The sequence below is a fragment of the Calypte anna genome, chromosome 2, assembly GCF_003957555.1.
Source record: "Calypte anna isolate BGI_N300 chromosome 2, bCalAnn1_v1.p, whole genome shotgun sequence".
Lineage (NCBI taxonomy): Eukaryota > Metazoa > Chordata > Aves > Apodiformes > Trochilidae > Calypte > Calypte anna.
Window position 1 is genome coordinate 145,314,978 of NC_044245.1, and position 24,782 is coordinate 145,339,759.

Consider the following 24,782-nt stretch of genomic DNA (forward strand, 5'->3'; position numbering starts at 1 on the left):
CAAGCCACCTCACCCCTGCACACTTCTTTATTTCATGCTAGACAAAAGGATCCCTTCGTTCAACTGAAATCTTGCTTTGAACAGACAAGTCACTGTGGGGAAGTGGAGTCTGCAGTATGCTGTCTGAGCCTAATATTCTAAATCCCTTACATTAAATACCCCAGTAGCAACTAAACAAATATCTACCCAGATGCCATGCCATTCTACTGAGCAGTTTTATTCCATTTATAAAATGAAAGAGCAGTCCTTGACTGCTTGTCATGGCAGGTGTCTGTGTATTTAAATGCTGGTCAGTTTTAAATGGAACGGAGTATTTAACTTTCCCAGCATGTCTAAAGCTTTTAAAACCCCATCAGACTGATGTTAAAATAATAAGGGCCAGCAGCCTGGTGATATGATTGCTTTTTTATTACTCAGTTTTTTCTGAGAACTCATTTTAATTCCAAAGGTTATGGCTTTTAAAGCGGTGCTACACCCATTTCCCTCCTCCAAACTGAAGCTGAATGAATGACAGACAAAAAAGAGAGCTGAAAACGTATGCTAGCATGGCAATCCATCCTCTTATCCTTTTTATTTCTGATTTATTTTCTAACCACTCTTCCCAGGAAGGATCAAGAGTGTGCCTTACTTAAGCAGAAGTGTCAGTTCTTATGAAAATGGCAGATGGACGATTAAGATTCTTCAAGGTAAAAATATAAATAAAATGCAGGCAAAAAGAGGGAAAGCATGCAATTACTGATCACTGTTGGTGTCTCCTTGCTCCTGCATTTCAATGTCAAAGGAGGATTTTCATCTACCAACTGCTTAATGTTAGCTATGGCAATTATAATAAAAGAGTAGTAAAGCAGGGACAAATGAATAGACATAGTGTAAAACTGAGGAGCAATATCTTCTGAATAGTTTAACTGAGTGATGATGTTCTGTGATAGAAATGCATTGCCTCTGTTTCCACCAAGTTTAGTGTTTTACGAGCCTCAAAGAGGTAACCATTAAACACAAGGGTTTGAAGGACTCACCCCAGGTCCTTGGAAAGAAAGGTACAAGCAGGCAGCTAAACATATGAAGGATGTAGACAAGAGGCATGGGGACATTCAGGCTGAGCAGAGGGTTTTTCCAAAGGACTGTAGCATATCATGTATGCATGTGTTAAAGAGTTATAGAATCACAGACATTTCTATGAAATCAGCTTAATGAAGATAAAACGGAGTTAAACACCTTTTAGGAAGAATCTTTTCTCAGCAGTAAATTATACTGAGAAGGAGAAAGAAGTAATTTTCCTAGTTATAAAATAATTATGATATATTATACATTTTTTTAATTCAAAAGGTCATATTTTTCAAATTCTCTCTGTTCAAAGGAATGTTCCATTAGTAATTTCAGTCTAAATTTCTTGAGAGCCCCAATGGGAGACAGGCATTTTAAATGCAAAATCTTTATGTCTTCTTCACATTTTTTCATCTTTCTTATCAAACACAGAATAAATCTTTCAACTCACATTGTAGGCTAATAATAATGATGAAAATCATAAGCATGAGTTGAATCCTTTATTTTGTAACAGAAATAGACAACATATCCTGGAACAGGGCCAATCTGTGCCTTAGTCTACATTGATGGGACAGGAAGCTTTCTAAGAGATTTGACACTGATTTCATTAACTCTATGTAAGAAAACTCGGGCACACAGAAGTATGAAAAAGAGCTGAAGAACTGCAGAATATCAAACAATGTATGAAAACACTTTTAAGGACCCTAAGACAAAGAAGCTAGTCAGTTATCAGAAAGGAAAGAGGTGTCTAGATGGATTTGAGATGACTTTTCTACCAGAGGCACCAAACAACTTTTTTCTTTGCTTTTTTCTGAACATCATGGGGTATGTCTTTATCTGAAAGCTGGTCTGAAAGGACCTTCTGATGTAGGCTTGGGCAGCTGATGCCCTGTTTTCAAGGTTTATGACAGCATAGTCACACAGGAGAACTGGCAAAGGAATGTCCCTCAGGTGTGCTTATGGCATCCTGAACCTTAGGAGGAAGAGAGAAGATCCTGTAAATTCAAAACTCCACTTAAATTCAGAATCTGTGAACCACCAAGGTAGTGTTTTTTGGCAGGAGTTGTATCATTCATTAGGAAACGTGGAATCAGAAATACCTATTTTTCAGTATACTGATAGGAATTATGTATTTACAGGTCTTGTAGAATAGAAGTGGCAGAGAGATGTGTGGTTATTTTATTGCATTGTATTGCATATATAAGAATATAATGAAACTCTGAAAAAAACAACACACGGTCAGAGTTCCAGAATGATTGCAGAATAATTTCTACACTAGGAGAGGTTAAGGGGACTGAGAGTCTTCAGTTGGAAGAAGAGATAACTGACATGTAATAATATGAAAGGAATAAAGAAAATTCAGTGAGAGCAAGTGTTTCTGGTGACAGAGGGCATAAAGTGATATGGAAAAAATAACAGAAAATAAGTATGAGAGGAATCTTTTTATGACATATATTGTGGCATTCTTTCTCCCAAGAAATTACAGGGACCAGGGCCAGGTTTTTTCTTCAGAATATAACCCTGGTAAAACCTTATTTCCATCTTCTGCTAAACATGGGCAGCTCACAACCATTTCTATTTTCCTTGATATGAAATACCAATGCCTGTTAGAAGTAAGCAGGAGTAGCCCATGGTGAAACTTCTCCTACTTTGTATTCCAAGAAGGGTTCAGTTTATGCATAAGTCAAGGTTAAGTACTTCTGAGCAAATCTGTGTGGGCACTGTATGCTTCTGTGAAAGTTAAGATGTTTATACCCTCAAGATTTGTTATGAAGATACCTTTTTTTTTCCCAAAATACCCCATTTTTTTGAGAAATAATGTAATCTTTTTGTCTGTTACCAATTATTTAAAATGCCACAATTAGCACAATTCAAAACAAGAAATCTTTAATTTCTAATTCACGACATCTACCTGTTAAAGGTTACAAGTTCTGTGATTATGAGCATCACAAACCCTAGGGTTCATTTAACTACCCATGGATTTCTTTGATGTCAAGACATGTGACCAAATCACTCCAAGTTTCTTTTTCAAATCAGTGGAGGGTTAGTCAATAAATTCAACAAAACTGAAGTCTGAGGACTTTATCTCACCCTAAAGTAAACACATTTGTCCAAATTAATCACATTAAACCCTAGTGATTGTATTGATTAAACTACATTGACCATAGTGGAAGCCTAAACAGCCAGCTCAACTGTAGGGAGATATATCTCATAACCAACAAACAGATGAAATGATTCCCACTCCCAAATTCCCTGTTTCATTCAGCTATGACAGACTGAGATTTTCAATAGTTTTGTTTAACAGCAGAAATGGATTCTTCATTGACATGGATCTCAAGTTCTTTGCATAGCTAAGCCCCAAGACAAGCTGGGGCTTAGTATCGTACAAATTATATTAACAAATTTTGCTCAGGAATAGCCAGTCTTTGCATAAAGCTAATTCTCAGTCTTCACTATTTCTTTTTGTACTGTTTAGTTTATCACTGAAATAGAAAATGTGACAAGACAGAAATAAAACTCTAAATGACCAGTGTAAAAAAAGGCAAACACAGAAAGCCACCACCAAATACAAACTTCTTCAAATTCTGTATAGAATTCACTTAATAAAACATTGCAATGAATAATTATTTTCTTTATAACCATGAAGGAACTTAATAAAGAACGACTCACTAGCTTAGATTCTGAGCTGTCCCCTCTACCAAGGCCTTTCCTCTTGTGCTCCACTTCTTATCAGAACTGCAGGGGACAAAGAGTCAATTTGTTTATCAGCTGCCAACAGCACCCAGCAGTGAGTGAGGGCCACACCAAACCAATATTTCCATTTATTAATTATGGCTGTCATGTGTAATACATAGATGTATTTTGTGATTTTCCATCAAACTTTAATTTACCGTCTTAAGGAAGATGTGTGTGCATGTACAAGCCTGTGTGCATGTGCAAGCCTATGTGTATGAAGCATCACCCAACAGTCTCCAAACTACTGGTGGTTACAACTGCAGTTTCTATGAAAAAAAATCTCTGCCTGCAAAATCTGCCTTCATGTACCAGACCAAACTCTCAGAGTACCTTTGAAATTGAAATCACGAATCATAGAATCACAGAGCACCAGGTTGGAAGTGACCTCAAGGATTACCTGGCCCAAACTTTCTAGGTAGGAACACAATTTAGAAGAGGTGGCTCACCACTTTGTTAAACTGAGTCTTCCAAGCATGCAGTGTTGAGGGATCCACCACTTCCCTGAGGGGAATATTCCAATGCTGGCTTATCCTCATGGAAGCTGCTGTTTACTTATTCTGATATTTTATTGTTACTTTTTTGAAAATATTTTTCATTCTCAATAATGCTTGAATCTGTGCTGAAGTAAGAGCAATTATTATGTGCTTTTAGTGACAGAAAAATTATCTTTTTATTTATAAATGTCCCTGTTATGACATAGCTCTCATTCATAGAAACATTGTACCAAAAATAAAGCTGAACTGTAGGACTTCTGCTTGTTCTCTCTGTAACAAATTTCATTTTTCTCAGTCTCAAGAGCAGGGCACAGTCTTTCTACAGAGCACCTAATGTGGAGTCTCAAGCCCCAGAGGTGGTTGTTTCTCACTTTCTCGTTCATTTCAAAATCTCACACAATCCCTTTTGATTCCTCGGGACTCCTAAGTGTTTGGAATCTCAGGAACCTGGTTAGTCACTTGTTATCCTTTTTGCTGAAGAAGTTTGCACTCAGGCTTATGCAGTAAAGTCCTGGAATAAAGTCTGAGAGACAATTTTTATCCTGTCCCTGTCCGTTTTGTGCCACAATAAATCTTAATATGTCCCAGTGCTGGAAGGAACACAACTGTGCCACATTCACTTGTTAGAAGTTAATTCACAGAGAGTATTTCAGCTAAAGTCTCTGCTGATCATCTTTTAATTGGAATAGCCTGCCCAAGACAGTGGTGGAGTCACCATCCCTGGAGGCATTTAAAAGATATTTTTATTCAAAATGTCCTTAAGGACACGGCTTAGTTACTAGATTATTAGGTTGGTCAAAGAATGGACTGGATGACCTTGGAGGTCTCTTCCAAACTATAAAATTCTGTGATTCTGTGATCCTGTACTGCTTCTTGCAACACAACATGGTCCTCAGACTTGCAATTCACATGTGAATTTCCTTTTGTCATAGTATTAATTGCTGAGATTTCTGAAGGGAAAGACAAATCCGTATTATAAGTATACATTTTTCTAGAAGTTCACTTGACCCTTGTTGCTTTCCTATCTTTTTATTATTCAAATTCTTAAAATATTCTTTACACAAAAAAGAGAATTTTTTTGTCTAACAGAATATTTCACATAAATTTTTTTTTTAAATTAGCTTAGAGCACAACCAAGCCCTGGAGTATGCACTACACATCACTTAGACAGAGACTAAAATAATCTTTTTCTTTTTGCATTTGTGTGAATAATAACCTAATCTCAGCATGCACCTTAATATTGTTCAGCTGTGAGATGAAGTATCATAAATTATTCAAACTGAACATAGCCAAGAATGCCACAACATATGATTATTATTTTTATTGCATGACCCATGCCTCCTCATAAGTCAATCAAATCATCTTATACATCTCCTATGGCTATTTATTCTTCTTCCATGACCGAAAAATCCAAGACATTTTAGAGTCAATAGTTAGTTATTAAGGGCTATAATTTAATGCTCAAAAACAGTATCAGTGGGAGTTTCATAAGCTTCTCAAGGAGACTGTAGCTATTTATTATAAAGAAATTTCAGGGTGAATACATTAACTGTTTGATTTTGCTGTTGGCATAAATATAATGAAAATGGTTAGAGTTTTGAGGTCTTGAGTTCATAGGAAATAATGACTTGTTGGAAATAAATGTAGAGTCTGTTCCATATGTAACAATTAATAAATGCATTGAAAACTAAATTAATGGAATGCTAGATGAAAAATCAGTAAATGTAACTTATCTTTTTATATTTCTGACTTTATTTTGCATATTTATTTATTTTATCCTATCTTTTTTTGTCACAAATATTTTTATTAGATTTGTGATTTTGTGCAAATTCTTTGACTTCTGGCCCTTTCTTCTACCATGCATGGTAGAAGACTGTCTTCAGATGCATTTCTGTGTAGAGAACATAAAAAGTTCAATATCTCATCACACGGATGAGATTTGTAGATGCAACTGTAGCAGAGCTATTTTTTCCCTTTATACTTCAACCACATTTGAGACTATTCAATCCATCTATGACATTAGCTTTCTCATATTCCCTTCCTTTTCTCCCTGGCATGACAGTTCCAAGAACTGACAGCAGCCCCTGCCCAGCTTTAACAGCATCACCCTGGCAGAAATTATGTTAAATTAATGTTACACCTTCTTGCCTTGTAAATGTCTTGGCAGAAGCTAAAGATCCAGTAATATACTTTGGGGGAAAAAAAAAATACTCTTCTGTCTTTCTAAATGTAAGAAAGAAAAATGGGAACCAGTAGCTGTGTCTCTGTGAACTATTGAGTGGAAAGCATCCACTGTATTTTCACTGATAGCTATCATACTGCTTTTACCTAACATGGTTTTGCAACATGAGGTGTGAAACATAGAATGGAAAGAAACATGAGTAAAAAAATTTCCACTACTTATATTAATATTCATGACCAATCTCCCTTCCAGCACAGAACATTCTCTTACTCAAAGACATTTTACTTCCCCTCTTACTGCTTTTTGCAGTCTATCTGTCCATCTGCAATGCACTTCTGCTCCATTAAGTTATTATAATATACAACCATAAAGATAATGCAAATGTAAATTATTACATTATCATTCTAGTCATCAACACATAAACTCACACTGAACAAAAGACAGAAACTATTTTAGCTGGGTATGTGCCATTTTGGAAGCAGTATATTTTCTTTAAAAGTACTGAAATGGTAATGCTGTTCAGAAATACCATCCTGACATGCATTTCCTTTGTGTTTGTCCATATGTATCTCCACACATAGGACAGGATAGGACAGGATAGGATAGCATAGGATAGGATAGGATAGGACAGGATAGGATAGGATAGGATAGGATAGGATAGGATAGGCTAGGCTAGGCTAGGCTAGGCTAGGATAGTTCAGTGGGAAAGAAAATAAAACTGAAATTTAATCCAACTGTCTGACCAAATCAGCGCTGACCAAAAGTTAAAACATGTTCTTAAGGGCATTGCCTAAATGCCTTTGAAAAAATGACAGCCTTAGGGAATCAATCACTTCTCTAGGAAGACCGTTCCAGTGTTTGGCCACCATACCAGTGAAGAATTGTTTTCTAATATCAAATATGAAGCTCTAATAACACAGCTCTTATAACACAGTTCCCATGCAAAACTAGAATGAAGGATTTTAACAATCCTATTTGATACTTAGAAAGGATGCTGTAAAATATATGTTAAGCAATTATAATTTGAACTAATAATAAGGATAAGAATCTGTCTCCATCCCAAACAGTAAAGAATTTTAAAAACAACCAACAGATTAAACTATTGGTCAGTCTAGATTAGACATTTTTCCACAAGTCATCAGTAGCAGATGCCTCAGGAAAAGTCAGAAGCATTATAATACTTCACTAGACATACCAACCCCAGTCATAGCAGTTATCAGCTTAGAGATGTCTTAAGCCTCAAAATTACCTCTAAATTATTTTTTTAAAGAACATTTAGTATAGTGCTAACCAAAGAAGTTATGCATTCCTTGGTTTTTTGTTTTAATGTTTTCCACTAGATCAGATTGCTCGAAAAGAGTTTGGGTGTGGGTTCTACAGGAAATTTTGAGCAGAAGCACACAGAAGCATTTTCAGAAAACAAAAACTAACTCCAGGTGTTGACAGCAGTAATGGTACACACGCCTATACAAGAATCAAAACAATTTGTTTCTTTGAGAAGGTAACTTGCAAATGCAAAATTAGAAGTTGCCATTTTTTGGCTCAGTAAGCATTGGTGAATATAATCTCTGAGGTTTCTCACAAAAGTTATTGTAATTTCCTCAGTGTTTTTAGAAATGAAAATGGTCTACTTACAGAAACAACTCTCTGATATAAAAATGCTAGATTTCTCTTAAATAATAAGTAATTTTTTAAGATTATTTTCTATTTTGGAACTGTAAATAAATAAAATTGTGAATAAAAATAAATAAAAAGTCAGACTTACAAGAGGAAAAACAAACAAGCATAAAAAAATATATATAATGAGGAAAGGACAAAGCAGCTTCACTATTTGATGGTGTTCCTGATCACTTCACAGTGCTGGAAGGTTTTAGCTGATAGGCATATTTATGGTGAAGACTGAGCCCTTGAGATATGGTTTAAAACTTATTTAGTCAAATGATGATTTTGTGGCATGGTACCTCCAAACTCCAGTAAAGGATAAACAGTGTGCACCTTTTTTTTCAGATGAAGCATGGAAAAAGTGATCTAATGATTTAATAAGCCCCACATCTTTTTGACAGGTTTCAGATCACTATAGTTACAAGCCATTTATTTAATCTCCTAGAGAAAAAGACCAAAACATCCAGCAAACGGATCTTTCTTTCTTTTACACAGAACATTATGATAAGAATAATCAAGCCATCATTTATATAATCTTTTCTTTATATGAATGAATGACCTGTTACATCATTGCATCTTTGAGATATGAGTGTCAACAAGCTTCTTTTACAACAGAGGAAAAATGTGCACAAATAAGTGATATAACTGATCATCAGAAAAGCCATATACTGAATTTGAAATTCACAGAATCCTTCTGGTTGAAAAAGACCTTTAAGGTCACTGAGTCCAAACATTAACCTAGCCCTGCAAACAATTAACTCTACCAAGTCTGGTGCTTAAACCAGGTCCCCAACCACATCTTAAAGCATCTCCAGGGATGGCAATTCAGCCATCTCCCTGGGGATCCTCTTCCAGAACCTGACAACCCTCTCAGTAAAGAATTTTTTACAAACATCTAATCTGAACTTCCCCTGAGGCCATTTCCACTTGTTCCATCACTTGTTATTTAGGAGAAGAGAACACCCCTAACCTCACTACCACCTCCTTTCAGGTAGGTGTAGAGAGAGATAAGGTCTCCCCTCAACCTCCTTTTCTCCACACTAAAGAGACCCAGCTCCCTCAGACTCTCCTCACAAGAACTGTTCTCCAGATCCTTTACCAGCTTTATTGCTCTTCTCTGGACTTGCTGAAGCCCATCAATGTCCTTGTTGTAGTGAGAGACCCAGAACTCAACACAGCATTCCAGGTGTGATCTCACCAGTCTGGAGTTCTCCTGCTGGATACACTATTCCTGATACAAGCCAGGATGCTGTTGGCCTTCTTGACCACCTGGCCACACTGCTGAATCATATTCAGCTGACTGTTAATCAGGACCCCCAGGTCCTTTTCCACTGGGCACTTTCTGGCCACTCTTCCCCAAGCCTATAGCACTGCACAACATTGAGACCTGGCACCTGGCTTTGTGGAGCCTCATCCAGTCCAAAATCCCTCCAAGAAAAACAAGATTCTTACTACCTGGCAGGAGGTGTGACTGAGGGTAAAGATTCCAGACTCAGGAAAAAAAATGTTTTTATAACACTTCAATATAAATGAGCAAACAAAAAAAGAATATCTGAGAGTTTTCTAGAACCCGTGCAAAGAACCTGCAAGTTGCATCTACAAACTAAAATATGTATTTACCTCTATGCATCTGGAGTAAGTGTTCTTCCCTTCGAACTCTTGCATCATCCAGAATTCACAACAATGAAGCCTCTTTTAACTTTTTTCTTTTAGCCTTGTTGGTTTTTTTTTATTTTTCTCTAAGAAAAAAAAAAAAACAAAAAAACGAACAAATCCTTTTTAATACCTATTCACAACTGATTCACTCCCCCAAATATACTGAAGATTGGAGGGGTTTTTATCCAGAAGTTCCATTTTAAGTTGAACACCATCATGCTATAAAATCTAATAAGAAGCCAAATATTAAAACATCTGCTTGTGATGCTGCAGCTTTAATTTCATCTGTTTATTCTCACATAAGAGAATGCCTCTTCCTGTTATGAAATCTCATGTGGATGGTTGGAAAGCGTTGTGTTGGAAATCAAGAAGCAGCCATTCAGTGACTGTTCATCCCACCAGGCAAGTAGAAAAGCAAGGACATTTGCTTTAAAGATGGTTTAGTTCAAGCAGGAGCAAAACTGTGTTGTTGCTATATTTTTATTGATAAATAATAAGCTTCAAAAGGTTACCCTGAGTATCATTAAGGGAATACAGAAATATGCAGTGTGCTTGTATGTCAGAAGACCTTAAATTGAAATCATTGCAGCTAGCACCATTTATCCCATGAACTTCATCTTTCACTCTATTTATTCGTGGTCTTTTTCTTGTCAGTAATTCTGAGTCACAGGAAATAACAGTCAACCTTAATCAGTCTTAAAACTGGCTCTTATACATCCACTTCTACTAATAAATATTTCCACTTATGACAGTTTCTTTAAAATGTCTGGCATAATCAGGGATGTTGGCTGACCAGAGGTAGACATCTTTAGGAGTATCTTTTCTTATTAATATTACAAGTCTTTCTGAACTGTTATGATTCTAGAAGGAGACAAGGAATTCAGAAACAAAAGTCTTTTCAGCCTAATTTCTAAGTCTTTGGTCCAGGAGGGTCTGATACTGAAATATCTTATAAAACAAAACAAAATAAAAAGCCCCCCCCCTCCAAAAAAAAACCAAACCAAACCAAACCAAAACAAAACAAAAAAAACGAACTAAAAAAACTCCTAAAAGCTAAAAATAGAAGACAGGTAGTGTTGGTTACTCACAGGTAGTGTTCTCAGTTCCTCATGCACCTCAACATGAAGTTCTTAGGTTATTTTTGCAAGTGTCAGAGTACACACTGTTTGAAAGAGGAGTTTAGAGAGGATGAGGATAATGCTTGTTTCCAGGACTCTGTACTGCTGTTTGAATCTGCAGGAATCTATGTAATTATACACTCAAGATCAAACTGCACGGGCAGTTGTCACTGCAGGTTTGCATTGCAGAACCACTCTGCAGTGCCAATAATAAGTGATGCTTTAGAAGAATGGGCTCCCCATAACAGAGGTCAGGAAAGCAATGTTACAGTGACATGCATCCCTCCACTTGCTTTCACAACAGCAGCTGCTCATAAACCAAAATCCAGCTTTGAGCTGTAACAGGAAAATATTCCTTTTTTCTTTACCCTTTTTTATTTTTCCAGTGTTAATTATTTTTATATTTCAGTATTCAGCTACAGATGCATACAATCAGTGCTTCATTATTTCAGGACAACAGTCTCTTCTCTAATTGTTTCATGTCTGATGAGCATTTCAATGATGGATGACCTGACTCACTGAAAAATTTTGCAGCTGAAAAACCTATTCAGGTTTAAGAAAAAGTACTCCACGGTTTATTATACACCATGTACTAAGAAACTAAGACATTTGCTTTTTCTTTCTATTCCTGCCTACTTTTTATGTACATTACAAAGCTACTGATCGTAGATGAACTATTCTCTCATTTGCTTTCCAGCGAAAGTGTGATTTCTCTGCTCTTTTTTACAATGTGGTGGCTTCATGGGAAAGTCCATTTCAATGGTATTCACCCACTTGATTGAAAGAACAGATAAGAATCTTAGAAGGGTCAGAATCAGTGCTTTTCTTCTCCAGGGGAGAATAAAATTTAGGGTGCTAAAATAATAGCAACAATTATAATAACAATTAAAACAACAAGAAATTAAAATTTTTGTAGCAGATTGTCTCAGTTAATGACAGTTAATGAAGTTAATCATTTGAATGGTCCAGCAAAAACTAATGGAGTAACATTATCTCAGCAAAGAACTACGAATGACTGGAATTACAGTTGAAATGTATAACAATCTACATGTGAAATTTATAACAATATACAAATCTAATTATCAATCTATAGATTTAAATCTTTTCATCCTCTTTTTTTATTTTTATATGACTCTAAAGTTTTGTCTAATTTTTCTTTACTCTTCGATTTTGTTTACACCTCAGCTATACCATATTGAGAGTTTACAGACTGAAGTGGTTGATTAGGGCCAAACCTCCACTCTTCCCCCACCCCCCAAAAAAAAACAAAAACCAAAAAAAAAACAACCCAAGAGCTTTTACAAATCTTTATGAATCTTTACTTTATAAAGCTTATTCACATCTTCAAAAACCCATTTCAAGCACAGGCACAGAAAATCTACTGACTTGTAAAATGCTGCTCTCCTTTCTTTCAAATCTTCCCAATCAGTCCAGCTGCAGTGTCAGGAAGCTACTAACAAGTAACAGTGGGCAGAAAGTCAGTAAGGACAACTAATGTATGTTTTACAAAAGAGCTGGTGTTGTGTTTTTTCCTACAACCTTGACATGTCCCAAGCCTTAGACTGAGCTCTCAGACTGCGTCTTATTATTTGTCATGACAATTATTATTGTATTGTTGGTGCTATCACAGTAGGACAAAATAATAGTAATCTTCTGATCATTGTTATGACAAGGAAATACATTGCTTTATAACAGTGCTGCAAAAGCTCTGGATGGGCTTTCTAGAGGACAATGCCTATTAAAAAAAGAACAGAATCTATTAAACTTCTATTTCTGACTGATCACAAACATTTAGTCAGCCTGTTTAAAGACTAACAAAAAGACAGATGATCAACTAGGTCCTTGAGCACCTAGGACCCTGTCAAGCAGTTGTGGTATCCATTGTGGTACCTCTTTAGCCTCCTAAACTACACTTATACCTTCAACTAGTGCACTTTCCAGTACCCGAGCACCATATTTTCCCATCTGGGAACCTGCTAGCTATTATAAAATACCATATTCTTAGCTTCAGATTAGCTGGTTTTATTTCTGTAGAAATCAGGGAGCAGGAAGGGATTATACACTTCCAGCATTTGTGTCTGCTGGACAGGTAAAGGAACTTGGGACCATCCTTGTGTCCAGTCACAGAGTCAGAACCACAGAACTGTTTTACACCCTTATAAATCTCATTTCAGCTCCTTTTTGATCTTACTCTGGTTGCTTCCACCTTTTACATAACTTATAGGCACAAGGATTGAAACAACCAAGCACTGTGTGACATTGATTCTGGTAGAGAATCCTTCAAAGAGTAAAATACTCTTTCAAAGAGTAAAAAGAGAATTCTGGTGAACATGGGAAGCTAACAAGACATAAATTCTTGTTTGCATTGATTAATACATACAGTTTTATAGAAATAACACAAAGTACTCCAGATTTCTTTAAAAAAACCTGTGGTGGGGCTCTTGGTAAAAGAAAAATATGAAAGAACAATACTGAGGAAATTTAGAAAATAAGATCTCCTAAAGATCTCTTCTTCAAATATAAAATAACAACAGGACTTTGTGGATTTCTGACTGCATAAACTTTAAGGAGTTGGACAAAGAGGGCTATAAATTAGTTGTATAGTTTACACAGTACTCAAAATGATAACAAAATTTTACCTCTTTATTAGCTAAGGTTTTTGGACCCTTTAGGTTTGACAATTAATTCAAATGTAGAAGAATAAAAAAATAAATAAAAAAATTGAGACTTAAAAAAATCTCCTAATCCTATTAGTATCTTAATTTCTATGGAAAAACAAATATTATTTAAAAATACAGAAAGAAACCAACTGCAAATATGGAAGAAATAAAAAAAAATTTCCAAACCACCAGCTAACAATATACAGAAACATATTTTTTTCTAAAGTGATTAAATAATGAATAGTAAGCTTTATTCTGCAGAGAGACAGCATAGTCAGAAAAGTGTCAGCAATCTGAGATTCTAAGATAGTCGTGAAGGAATGAATATATCATTGGTATAAGGGAAGATTTTAAATTGTTGACATATTCTTTAAATGTCAGGTTGGTGAGTGCATGGTAGTTTTATCTTAGCAGCCTAATCTCCATTCTATTTATTATTCATATGTGGTTTACAATTCAGCAGAGTATTTTGTGAATTTCTAGAAACTCAGACACCGATTAATGACCTGATAGTATATTACTAATGCACTCTTTTAAGCCAATTAGTTCTCATATTTCTTCCAATGCTATATGTGAAAAACTGATACTTTTTGAATCAGGATGTCTAGAGATTAAGTATGTCAGCTCTAAAATTTCAACTAGTAATAAGAAAGTTGGTTACTTTGTTGATATATAAAATAAAAGTGAAGCCACAGAAAATAGGTCTTACTGCAACTTGCTCAACCTCAAGACTTCAAGCCTCATTTTACTGTATTTTTTTTTCTCTTTGGAAAAACCAAATAGATTCAGATACCACATGAGAATTGTGGAAATAAAAGAAAAGTCATGTAATTACCCTTATCTTCATAAGTATTCCTAAACAGTGGCATCTGACAGTAACACAATTTTTAAAGCCAAAATAAAACTGTTATTATTACAGTTGCACCTTGTTGCATAATAAGCTCTAAATCTGCAAAAAACTCACCATGGGGCTTAGCTTGCTAACCAGGGAGTCTAATAGATTTAGAAACCTTTTTTTTCTTGGCTCCAGTAGCAAAAAAGGAGTATGAGATTTACAGGGATAGGTCTGAACACTGATGCAGGTAGATGTGCAAATGTCCAAATTGACATTAAGGTACAAGAATTGGGTGCAGGGCAAAGTAACTTCCTAAGTTACAGGGCTAGGTAACAGAAGGTACTGCCATTGAGCTTTAAACATCCCAAATTTCATAATTCTATTGTAGAGCCTGAAATTACTTTTTCAGTACCAATTTCTGGCTTCTGTTGGCACTTTTGAAACTAAAAGAATTCTGTGAACAGAGCTTCAATTGGAAAGCACTGTATTGCCATTGTACAAGAACTTCTGTGATTTACATAAGCCATTGTTTACACAAAGGCACTTATGTACACACAACTTCTTTTGTAGATGAGGACTCAAATACCTTCTACAAAGCACTAAGCATTGACCTATGTGGAGTATACTACTGTTCTAGTATCTCTTTTCAGTAAAGAACAGAACAGTTTTTTTCCAGAGACATCCTTCCACTACAATATGATTTTATGCCCACAGTTCCTGCCTTTTTCCATTGATAAAATCGACTATAATCCCCAAATGGACATTCAGGTCAGAGCTAAAAGCAAAGTGTGATGAATTTGGTCCTTTATGTTCAAAATGAAACTTAAATCTTTCTGAAGTCTGGGGTCTCATGACTACATACTATTTAGAACCTCAGTATCAAGCATTTACTATGACAGCATCAATATCATTTTCATGCTCCTATCAGGGGAAAAAGGAAAGGAGTTAAAAAGAGCTGAAGGACTAAATGATCAATCTAAGAACAAATTATTTTTCTCTGATTTATTATTTTTAAATTGCTTTTCATTAAAAATAATCCTTTCACCAGCTTCACAACACTTCAGTAAAAAGTATGTGATTGAAGTTCCTTCATCTCTGATCAGGATTTCTTAAGAATGGGGTTGGGAGGAAAGTTTTTAAAATAGATTTGTATCTGCAGCCAGACATAATAACAAGATAAATCCCTCTCTTATCAATGCACTCATGGAAGAGATAGTAACACTGTTCTCCCTTGGCTTCAAAATATGAGACTCTACCCCTCCAGTTCAAACAAAATTGGCTCAATGACAGCCCATTTTCTCACACAGAAAAATGAACGAAAAATCCCCATTATCTACATCTGGTGAGAAGGAATTATCTATTTCCTGTGAAACTCAGACCACAGTCTTTTCTTGCATTAGGATATAAAGGATATTTGAGCTTCCACAAGTGGACAAATCAGCATTTCTTTATTAAGTTAGGCAGATATGCACATGGACATCGCTCTGTGCATGATTTTATAGAGAGAAAGAGTAAAACAAGGTGCTGAAACACTCACAAAGCCTCGCTGTTCAGAAGCCAAATAAATATCTATGAAGAATCTTGCTCTGTAGCTTAAATGAAAGTCAAGAAATACAAAAAACAAGAGAATTTATGTAGGTGGAGTTTATTTATCTAAACTGGAACTTAGCCAGGAGAGCAAGGCTCCCACCCCTACTGATTCCATTTTTCTGCAATCAGTTACTTTAACAACCTTGTATTTGCATATTTCTGAAATGAAATCTGAGGCAGAACAGTTAGAGCTGAGTCTTGCTGCTGCCAGTATGATGCAGTGAACCTATATTATTTTGGTGCTTGTGTGTGCTCTTGATTGCTGTGCAGGCTTACAATGGAGCTTGGAAATTAATTTCTCAGGCACAGAAACAGTGGTTGGTATTTATCAAGTTTAGATTTATATTTTCTAGTCAACTCAGGTGGAAAATTGGGTGGAATGCAAGATTTCATTGAGCAACCAGATGCTGGATCTCTGCTGAGCTGTCCTAGGTCAATAAATTACACTAAAACCCCTCTGTAGTTTGAGACAGTAAATGGCATAATCTTTTAGAAAATCACAAAATCAATTAATTTTTGGGGGGTTTTTTTAGTATGAGAATAGGAATAATTTTGGCTCTGTATATTTTAACATTTTAGTCCACCTGGAAAAAATAAATTTTGAAAAATCAGTCTACTCACTGCTCTACATCAATCAAAAAACAGAAATAAGCTTCCTTCCTGAATTATTGTCTTCCTACATCATGTCTTCTCTTGGTCAGAGTTAGTCAAGATGAAAGTTACATCATTCCTAGATCTCATGTAGATATTTCTGCCGTATAAACTTTGTTAATGTTGAAACATGTGCTCAGAAAATAAGAAAAAAAGAGGTATACACGCGTGAATACTATGGAAGTAACACTATTTGTCTAACTTATGCAATCTTTTATTATGTTTATAAATTATCTTCAAACAATGCTAGAGGCCAAGACTAACCTGGTGTTGCATGGTGCTCTGTGCATGTGCATTGTCAGAGGTTGTCACTTGTCTGAAGAGCTTGCAGTGTAAAAAGAGAGGGCAGAGAACAGGATGGAAAGTCACTCGAGGCACTGCCATGGATCCCAGCCAAAAGAACAGCTTTGTAGTCTCTAGCAGAGGCTCCTGGACTGACCAACCTGACAATTCATGGGGATTTATGTGAAGTTCCTGGCACAATGTTGATTTAACCATCTTCATGAAGAATATCAACAGCCCTTTTAAAGAGGAAAAGTAACGTTTTCAGTCATCGTTCTTTATACCTTCTGTATTTCAACTAATTTGTGTTCTCAATTGTTTGAGGAAGATTTGTCATTACTCTGTTTTTATCATGCATTTCATCAGCTGTAACACAATTGAGTGATTGCTCTGCACATTTGCACATGCAAATGAAAAATTTGGGTTTGCCTTGTTCTAAATCCTGAGTCCCCTCTGCTCACTTGCTGTGGTCATGCCACGAGAAGGGAAAGCATTTTGGTTTTAAACACTCAAAAAGAAAACAGCTGTTTCAATTCCTGAGAATTTTAATGTAAAACTAGGACATTTTGTGAATTTTTTGCAGATTGAGAGCCTCAGAACTGACCAACTGTTGCCAAGGTTCATTATGAATAGTGGGAATTTTTGCAAAAATACCTGCCAAGAGACCTAATTTGAGAGAGAACAATAAGAAAACCTGTATCTTTTTCATAGACATCAATAGCCTTTTTCCCTCTACAAAGGGAAAATTTCCTTTCAAATATACAGTGATGTATAGTAACAAAGTTCATACTTTCATGAGAATCTGCAGAAATACAGTTTTCAGTTATTGGCCCTTCTTAACAGCTATTGGCCTTCCTTAATGTCAAATTAAACTCCATAAATTCTTAAATTTGCAATCTGCTAAAAGGTTTAATCATTTTATATTTATCAATTTTTGCCTGCATGTACATTTATATACACATATTTCCTATTAATGCAAAAATATTTTATATTTTTCTTATTTTCTTTTTCCTCCAGGCAAATTTTTTCTAGTAAGCCAATCCAAAATAACTTTCAAGTGACATGATTTCAATAAAATTTGAATTTGTTGTCTATAAAATATATGCAATTTATTCAAACCTATCTATGAGAAACACCTAGAAAATATTTTTTTCCATATTTAATAGCCATGAACAACTTCATGTAAATATTCATTCTTCCTCCACAGATAAACTAAATAATTTTCTTATTTTTATTTTTCTTTTATGGAGAAGTTTTGATAACACACTTTTAGCTCTCCACTGTGCCAAGGCAGTTTGTGTGACCTAAACATTTTAGGTTGTTAGCAGCTGATTGGGCCACTGGTTTTTGTTCCAACAGTTTTCATTTTTCTTTTAAATCTCTGGTGTGAGTAGCTATAAATTCCAAACCACTGGCAAGTGTTTGAAACCTATTAGGTTTTTTTCTCAAGAAGTATTTGAGCAAGGGTCAGTAAATCCCAAGGAAAATTCACAACTCAAAGTATTTTTGGTTCTGATGAAACAAAATAACTGACTTTTATTTTTTAAAAATATGTCTCCTTGTGAACACTGACAGCTCATAACAGACTCCTTGAAATCAGGTGGTTTTTTTTTTATAAAAAATTACATACAAGATTTAAAGAATTCAATCTAAAAAAGAAAAGTTACATTTTATCTCTTTGTAATGCTACCAAATTTAACACAGAGCATGACATCCTGGCAGCAAGCTTTCCACCTAATGTTTTCACTCTATATCAAAATTGAGTATAATGAGGGGAATAAATATATATAACAGGACTTTTATAGATTGAGTTTATAAACATGCATAATTTTGACTCATGTACTACCAGAGCAAGAGCTACAGACTGTGGTGTACCCTGGGACATGCCAAAAGTAGGCATAAGGTAGGAGAATAGGTAGGAGAATGCAGTCATTAACATTAAACAAAGACTTTGAAGCAAATAAGGTCACAGCATTTCAATTTTAAGTAGCTTATTGATGCCCTCTTCCCAGCCACTCCTGGGCTGTCATTCCCAGATTAACTACACACCCCAACTATGTTTTTTTCCAAGTTTATCAATTATGTTAGTAGCTTTGCACTTTAGCAAATGGGATACTGATGACACTAAAACAGATGTCATAGGTTGCCTCAAAAAATATTATTATTAGCTCAAGAAGTAAAAGTGAAGCAATTTTTTTCCTTTTTAAATTTTTTTTTCATTTTGTTAATAGAACAACTTTCTTTTGTTTCTACCACTAAATCTAAAAGGGATATAGTTTCTCTGTTATGCACAAGGGGTAGAGTCACAACAGTTGCTTTGGTAGAGTAGTGAAAACAGTAACAAAAAACCAACACAAGCACTCATGTATTTATATATGTATAGATGAGTAATTTCAAAGCTGAATTAAAAGATGCTACTCATGTACCTCCAGTTGTAAAAGCTCCATTTTTGTTTTATCCTCTAGGATCAGAATATATAAGTGATCCCAGCATTAACTCTTAAAATATATCATTTTTAAAAGGATGCTACTGGAGAGTGGAACAGTCTGAATTCTGTAACAGAGAATTTTCTTGTAGTGATAAAAGCAACTAATACACAGTTGAAGAGTTATGCAATGAAATACCCACAAACTGATGTCTTAGGGATAGAGAAGAGAGGACTGCAAAGAGTGCCTTGTTCCACTTGCACAATAGATCAATGTCAGGGGTGAGAACACAACGTTTGCCTCTTTACTCAGCCCTCTGTGCAAGCTAAGATGGGATTCAACATTCAGCATAGATATTGAGCCTTAGCTACTCATGGACACTTCTACAGTCAGCGAAGGGCAACAGGCACTTGAAGAGGGCCATTTATCCATCCTGCCTCCCACAACTTCCCTGATGGAGTAAATCTGTCTTTGCAAAGGCTTATTTTCCCATGGCTTGCCTGATGCCCTATAGTCTAGCTTTAGAACCAAAATATTTCAATGCAAAATTGTTACTGGGTGGTTTATAAATCTTTTCTGTTTCTGTGAGTGACATAGCAAGTCTCTAAACATTCAAGAGGAATCCTGGAAAATGTAGTAGCCATGTTAGCTAAGAATTTTGCCTCATCTTGCAGTCTTTAAAGAAAACATCATGCTGAGAGTTTCACTCAGATGAAAAAGATACTCAAGGATCAAATGGTGATTATGCCTAAGATAATGATGTGGAGGATGAGGGCATTAGCAAAATTCACATTCATGCTTTAATAATTGCTTAGATTATCCAGTGCACAAGTGACTTGAAGTTAATAATATCTGATTAATAGTAATGCTTTTTATCAATGTTGGGTTTTGCCAGTCCATTGTTATTCAAAGCAGCATGAGCCAAGTGACATTGCTTTTCTTTTCTTGATATTAATTTCTAAAATTTTTGACAGATTAGTAAATATTACAAAGGAAAGAAACTGGCGACAAAGGCATTAGCAAGAAAAATTGCTACTTTAACCATGAAATCAAAAAATTTAAAAAGGGAAAAGTAGGGATTTCTGTACAGAAAGGGGATAGGCATTGAAAAATCTATGGAAATTTTGTGCATTTGGGGTTTGTAGGGGTTTCTTGTTTGCTTTCCTGAGGCTACATGTTTGTCATTGGCACTGTCCTTGATGCGATGTGTTTTTTCACTCATTCAGTTCCATCTCACTCCCCTGTAGCACCCATGTTCCTTCTTCATGGAAGAACAAAAGAGCTTTCAGCAGCATTTTCTTTCCAAATGATTTTTTTTAAATGTTGTGCCCATGGACAAAAAAAAGAAGCTGTGATCCCACACACTCCCCCAGTTGCATCCCTTGCATGCTGATGGAATTGAACACCAGATTATGCAGGACCAGGAGCTACAGCAGTTCCCCAGGCTCCACCAGTAGAGCTTTAAGACTGCTTGAAAGACTGAAATTTTCCATTTCAGGTGGAAAATGGGCTATTGGATCATACACTTCTTAATAAAAGGTAAACAATATTAATACAAATTAGCTAAAATTAAAAGACCTTTATTTGACACCTCTTGTGGAGAAAAGTGGTAGAGAAAGGTTGGGACTTCTGCACTTGAAGCACTGCTTCCTGAATTTGCAGAAAAGATTCCAGTATTACAGTGATGGCATGGTGTGCAGAACAGAACAGAATTAGAACAAGAGGAGTAAGCAGTACATAGGGCATTTAGTGGGCCTGTGAGCTGGAGTAAATTGTGTGTTCTCTAACTATGGAGTAGCCAGCATAATAAGGAAAAAGTTTTTTTTATATTAAGAAGGTGGAGAAAATACATTAAAATGAGTATTAAATAGTTTATATAAGTTTTTCCTATTCCTGAATTACTGATTATAGATGCTTTTTAATAGAATAATTTATTTTGAAGCAGTTATTCAAACACTACAGATTGATGTATAAATTGACTTTTGTCAGGAGAGTACAATTACATGGCAGTAAATCTTGTATAATTATATTATTCAATCCAGTTCAGCACACAGTTTTACAACAGAAGGGATATGAGTACATTCAGAATTACATCTTCTATTCTCCGTTCTAAACTAATTATAACATCTTTTAGCTTCTGGTAACATCATAATATGATGATGCTGCTAAATGACAGTTCATGCAAGCAAAAGACTAATACAGTAGGACAGTAGGAATTATAAGAAAAGACAAATCTATTAATGAATAAAACTTGGGAAAAAAAATAGCAGAACAAATGGTAGCTGCCTCTAGTTTTTTATAACTGTGTACTAAATTTCTCATGAGGAATAATAAGGCTGTCATTACCTCCTGAGACTAAATACAGTATTGAGTTTGTATGTGGGTGAACTCTACTTCTGTGCCAGGTTACAAGGGGCTACAAACTGTCCTGCATTCTTTCTTCCCTGGTTGGAGATAAAATCTTTTTTTGTGTTCCACTTATGCAATGTTATTCCAAAGAGAGAACATGCCACTGATATGATGTGGAGATATACAATAGACCAAGCTATAAAATTGATGGGAGCTGGATTGGGGGTGAAAAAAGCAGAAAAAATGAAACCTTCTCAAATTTTTCTGAGGTAGCATGTTGTCTTTCCTCATGAGCACCATCTACTCCTCCATGCAATGTGGCAATAAATCTGTGCTCTTTATAGATGTCTGCTACCATCAGCACCATGTTCACATCTTCTCTTTTCTCCATCCATTTATTATATATTTATTTATATATATATTTCATCCATTTAATATACTTACAATTCAAAATTTTATGGGTCATATTATTGGTCAGTTATTTTTTTTTACAAAATATACACAATTTACACAATATACTAGATAAATAAATGAGTCCCTTTTTCTATTCTTTCTGAGGAGCTTAATTTCTCTGACTATTCTTTTCTATTATTTCTGAGGTGCTTAATTTCTCTGACTATTAATAATAAAAATTGCAGAATCATAAGTCATTTGCCTCAAAATTATGACCAATACTGAGAGAGATAAAAGGCCAAGACAGCAACAGCTGAATTTCTTAATCATCCTTTCCTATATCCTGCATTCTCCAGCAGGGAGAGGGCTCCTATTGTGAAAGCCCTACTTCCAAAATAACTGGGACTATTTGTTATGGTTTGATTAGTAATAGCAGGAGAGTTACACATAAGCAGAAACATAAAAAACCTAGTATGTATCCTTCTCTGTAAGGTGAAACTGTAGAATATTGAGAACAGAGACATAAAGAGTAATTTCCCATTCAGCTTTCCCCACGAATCCATCACATTTTTCTGCCTTTAAAATAGATATGACTATGACCCACTGTCTTTAATTGGATGAGCTATTAGAAGTTGGGACATTCATCTTTTTTTATCTGAACTCTGCAAAACCAGCCTGGGATTTATTAGAGAACTGGATGTCTTGGGAAATTTCCTATCATCACTTGGGCATGCATATTACCAATGCATGGGTGTCTCCTGAGGGGACCTTTTGAGAGTCTGATGCTCAGATTTATTCATATTTGGACAAGGAGTAATTTTTAAATTAGTCTAAAATTCATGGGAATTAGAAATGAAATGGAAAAAAGAGGATAATGGGCCAGTATGAGGCTTTTAATTAATCTTTGTCTTACCCTGGAATGTGGAAAATGTCAATTTGTGCTAGTTCCATGAAGGATTAAGACCAGTAATATACACAGCCCATTTAGCTTTGAAATAAAGGATAAAGAAAATAAAAATGAGAACTTTTGATTCAATGTGACACTGAAGGGAAAGAGAATTAGACAGATATTAAATGGAGTTGGCTCAATAACCACCACTTGAGGTGACCCTAACAAAATGCAGTTGGTTTAACCAGACACCATTTATATCCCCCAGCCACATTCATAGCAATGTTTGCCAAAATGAGAATTCAAACAAATGTCTGGAAATCTTCTGTGGACTGCTGTGCAGTCCAGAACATCCCATTTGTTCTACTGAAATGTCAAAAAAGCTCAGGGAAGGAGCCAAATGAGATAAATGAGGAGATTTTGGCTTTGAATTTCACTCCTTGTACTCCTGATTACAGAACCAGTACAGGATAAGATGGCAACTGAGATTGTATGTATGAGATCTATATGTACAAGAATGAATATCTTGGTGAGACACTGGCACAGGTTGCTTAAGAAATTGTGGCTGCCCCATTCCTGGAAGTGTTCAAGGCCAGGTTGGATGGGACGTTAAGCAACCTGGTCTACTGAAAGGTGTCCCTGCGCATGGCAGGGGAATTGGAACTAGGTGATCTTTGAGTTCTTCCAACCCAAACCATTCCATGAATCTATGATGCTATACTGTATGAGGAACTCTCAGTATTTTAAATTATGAGGGTAGGCAGAGAGCTACCTTTGCAGCATTATATGTGAAGTAAGTCTCATGCCCCAGGTCCAGAAAATTATTTATGCTAATCTCAGCAAAAGTTTCCATATTTTCTCCATTTATTCTCTAATAAAAATCGATCACCTCTAAATAACTAGTAAATTTGTGGAAGGAATTAAGATATTAAGCAGAAAAAATGTCACTGTTAATAATAAAAAACTGACTGATATGGGGAAAAGAAATCTGAAATAGTATTTAAGTCATTAGCACTTGTAGATTTGGTCTCTCCATGGTCCTCCAGTCATTAGTCCAAGATGCCTTTCTGAATCCTCTATGCTTTATGGGTTATTCAAACAGTCAAAATATCTTGGATGGCTTAAAAAAAAAAACAAAAAACAAAATGAACTAAAACAAAACTATCTTCATTCACTAGTGAAGAGATTAAAAATCTCAAGTAACAAAGAAGGTAAAACAAGAAACACAAGAAATCAAAATATTTTACACAGTATCAGAGACTGAAACATGAAAAATACTGGAAAAAACGTAGTAAGAAGCAGAGAAATCAAGCAAAATTCATTGCTAGATAAGAATGGCAAAAACTGTAGGGATCTGCAGAAAGTAGTAGATCATCTTCTGCCTATCCAGTATGTCTGTACTGGAAAAATTTAGAAGTAATTGGAACTAATTGAAGGAAGAACTCAATTCCTACTGATTTTTTTCAGAATCTGAAAGGTCCTCCTTAACTACAGACTGCAGAGTGGTCCATGTCACAGAGGCGAAATCCACAAGCCTGATGAAGCAACAAGGTACCCACTCACACTCAGGATGTTCCTTGCCAGAAACCCACTGGACGCTGGAAATGCGTTCAGAAGTATCAGATAGATTGGCTTTTAGACAGACTACCAAGTTACATGCTTCTTTGGTTCAACTCACTTGAGACTATATTTTACTTAATTTGGAATTTAAATATTGTAATGTTATACCTAGAGCAAGACATGGGGAGTTTTTCTTATAGATCGAGGAACCGGTGCTTTTTTAATTTTTTCAGCCTCTTATAGATAGTATTAATA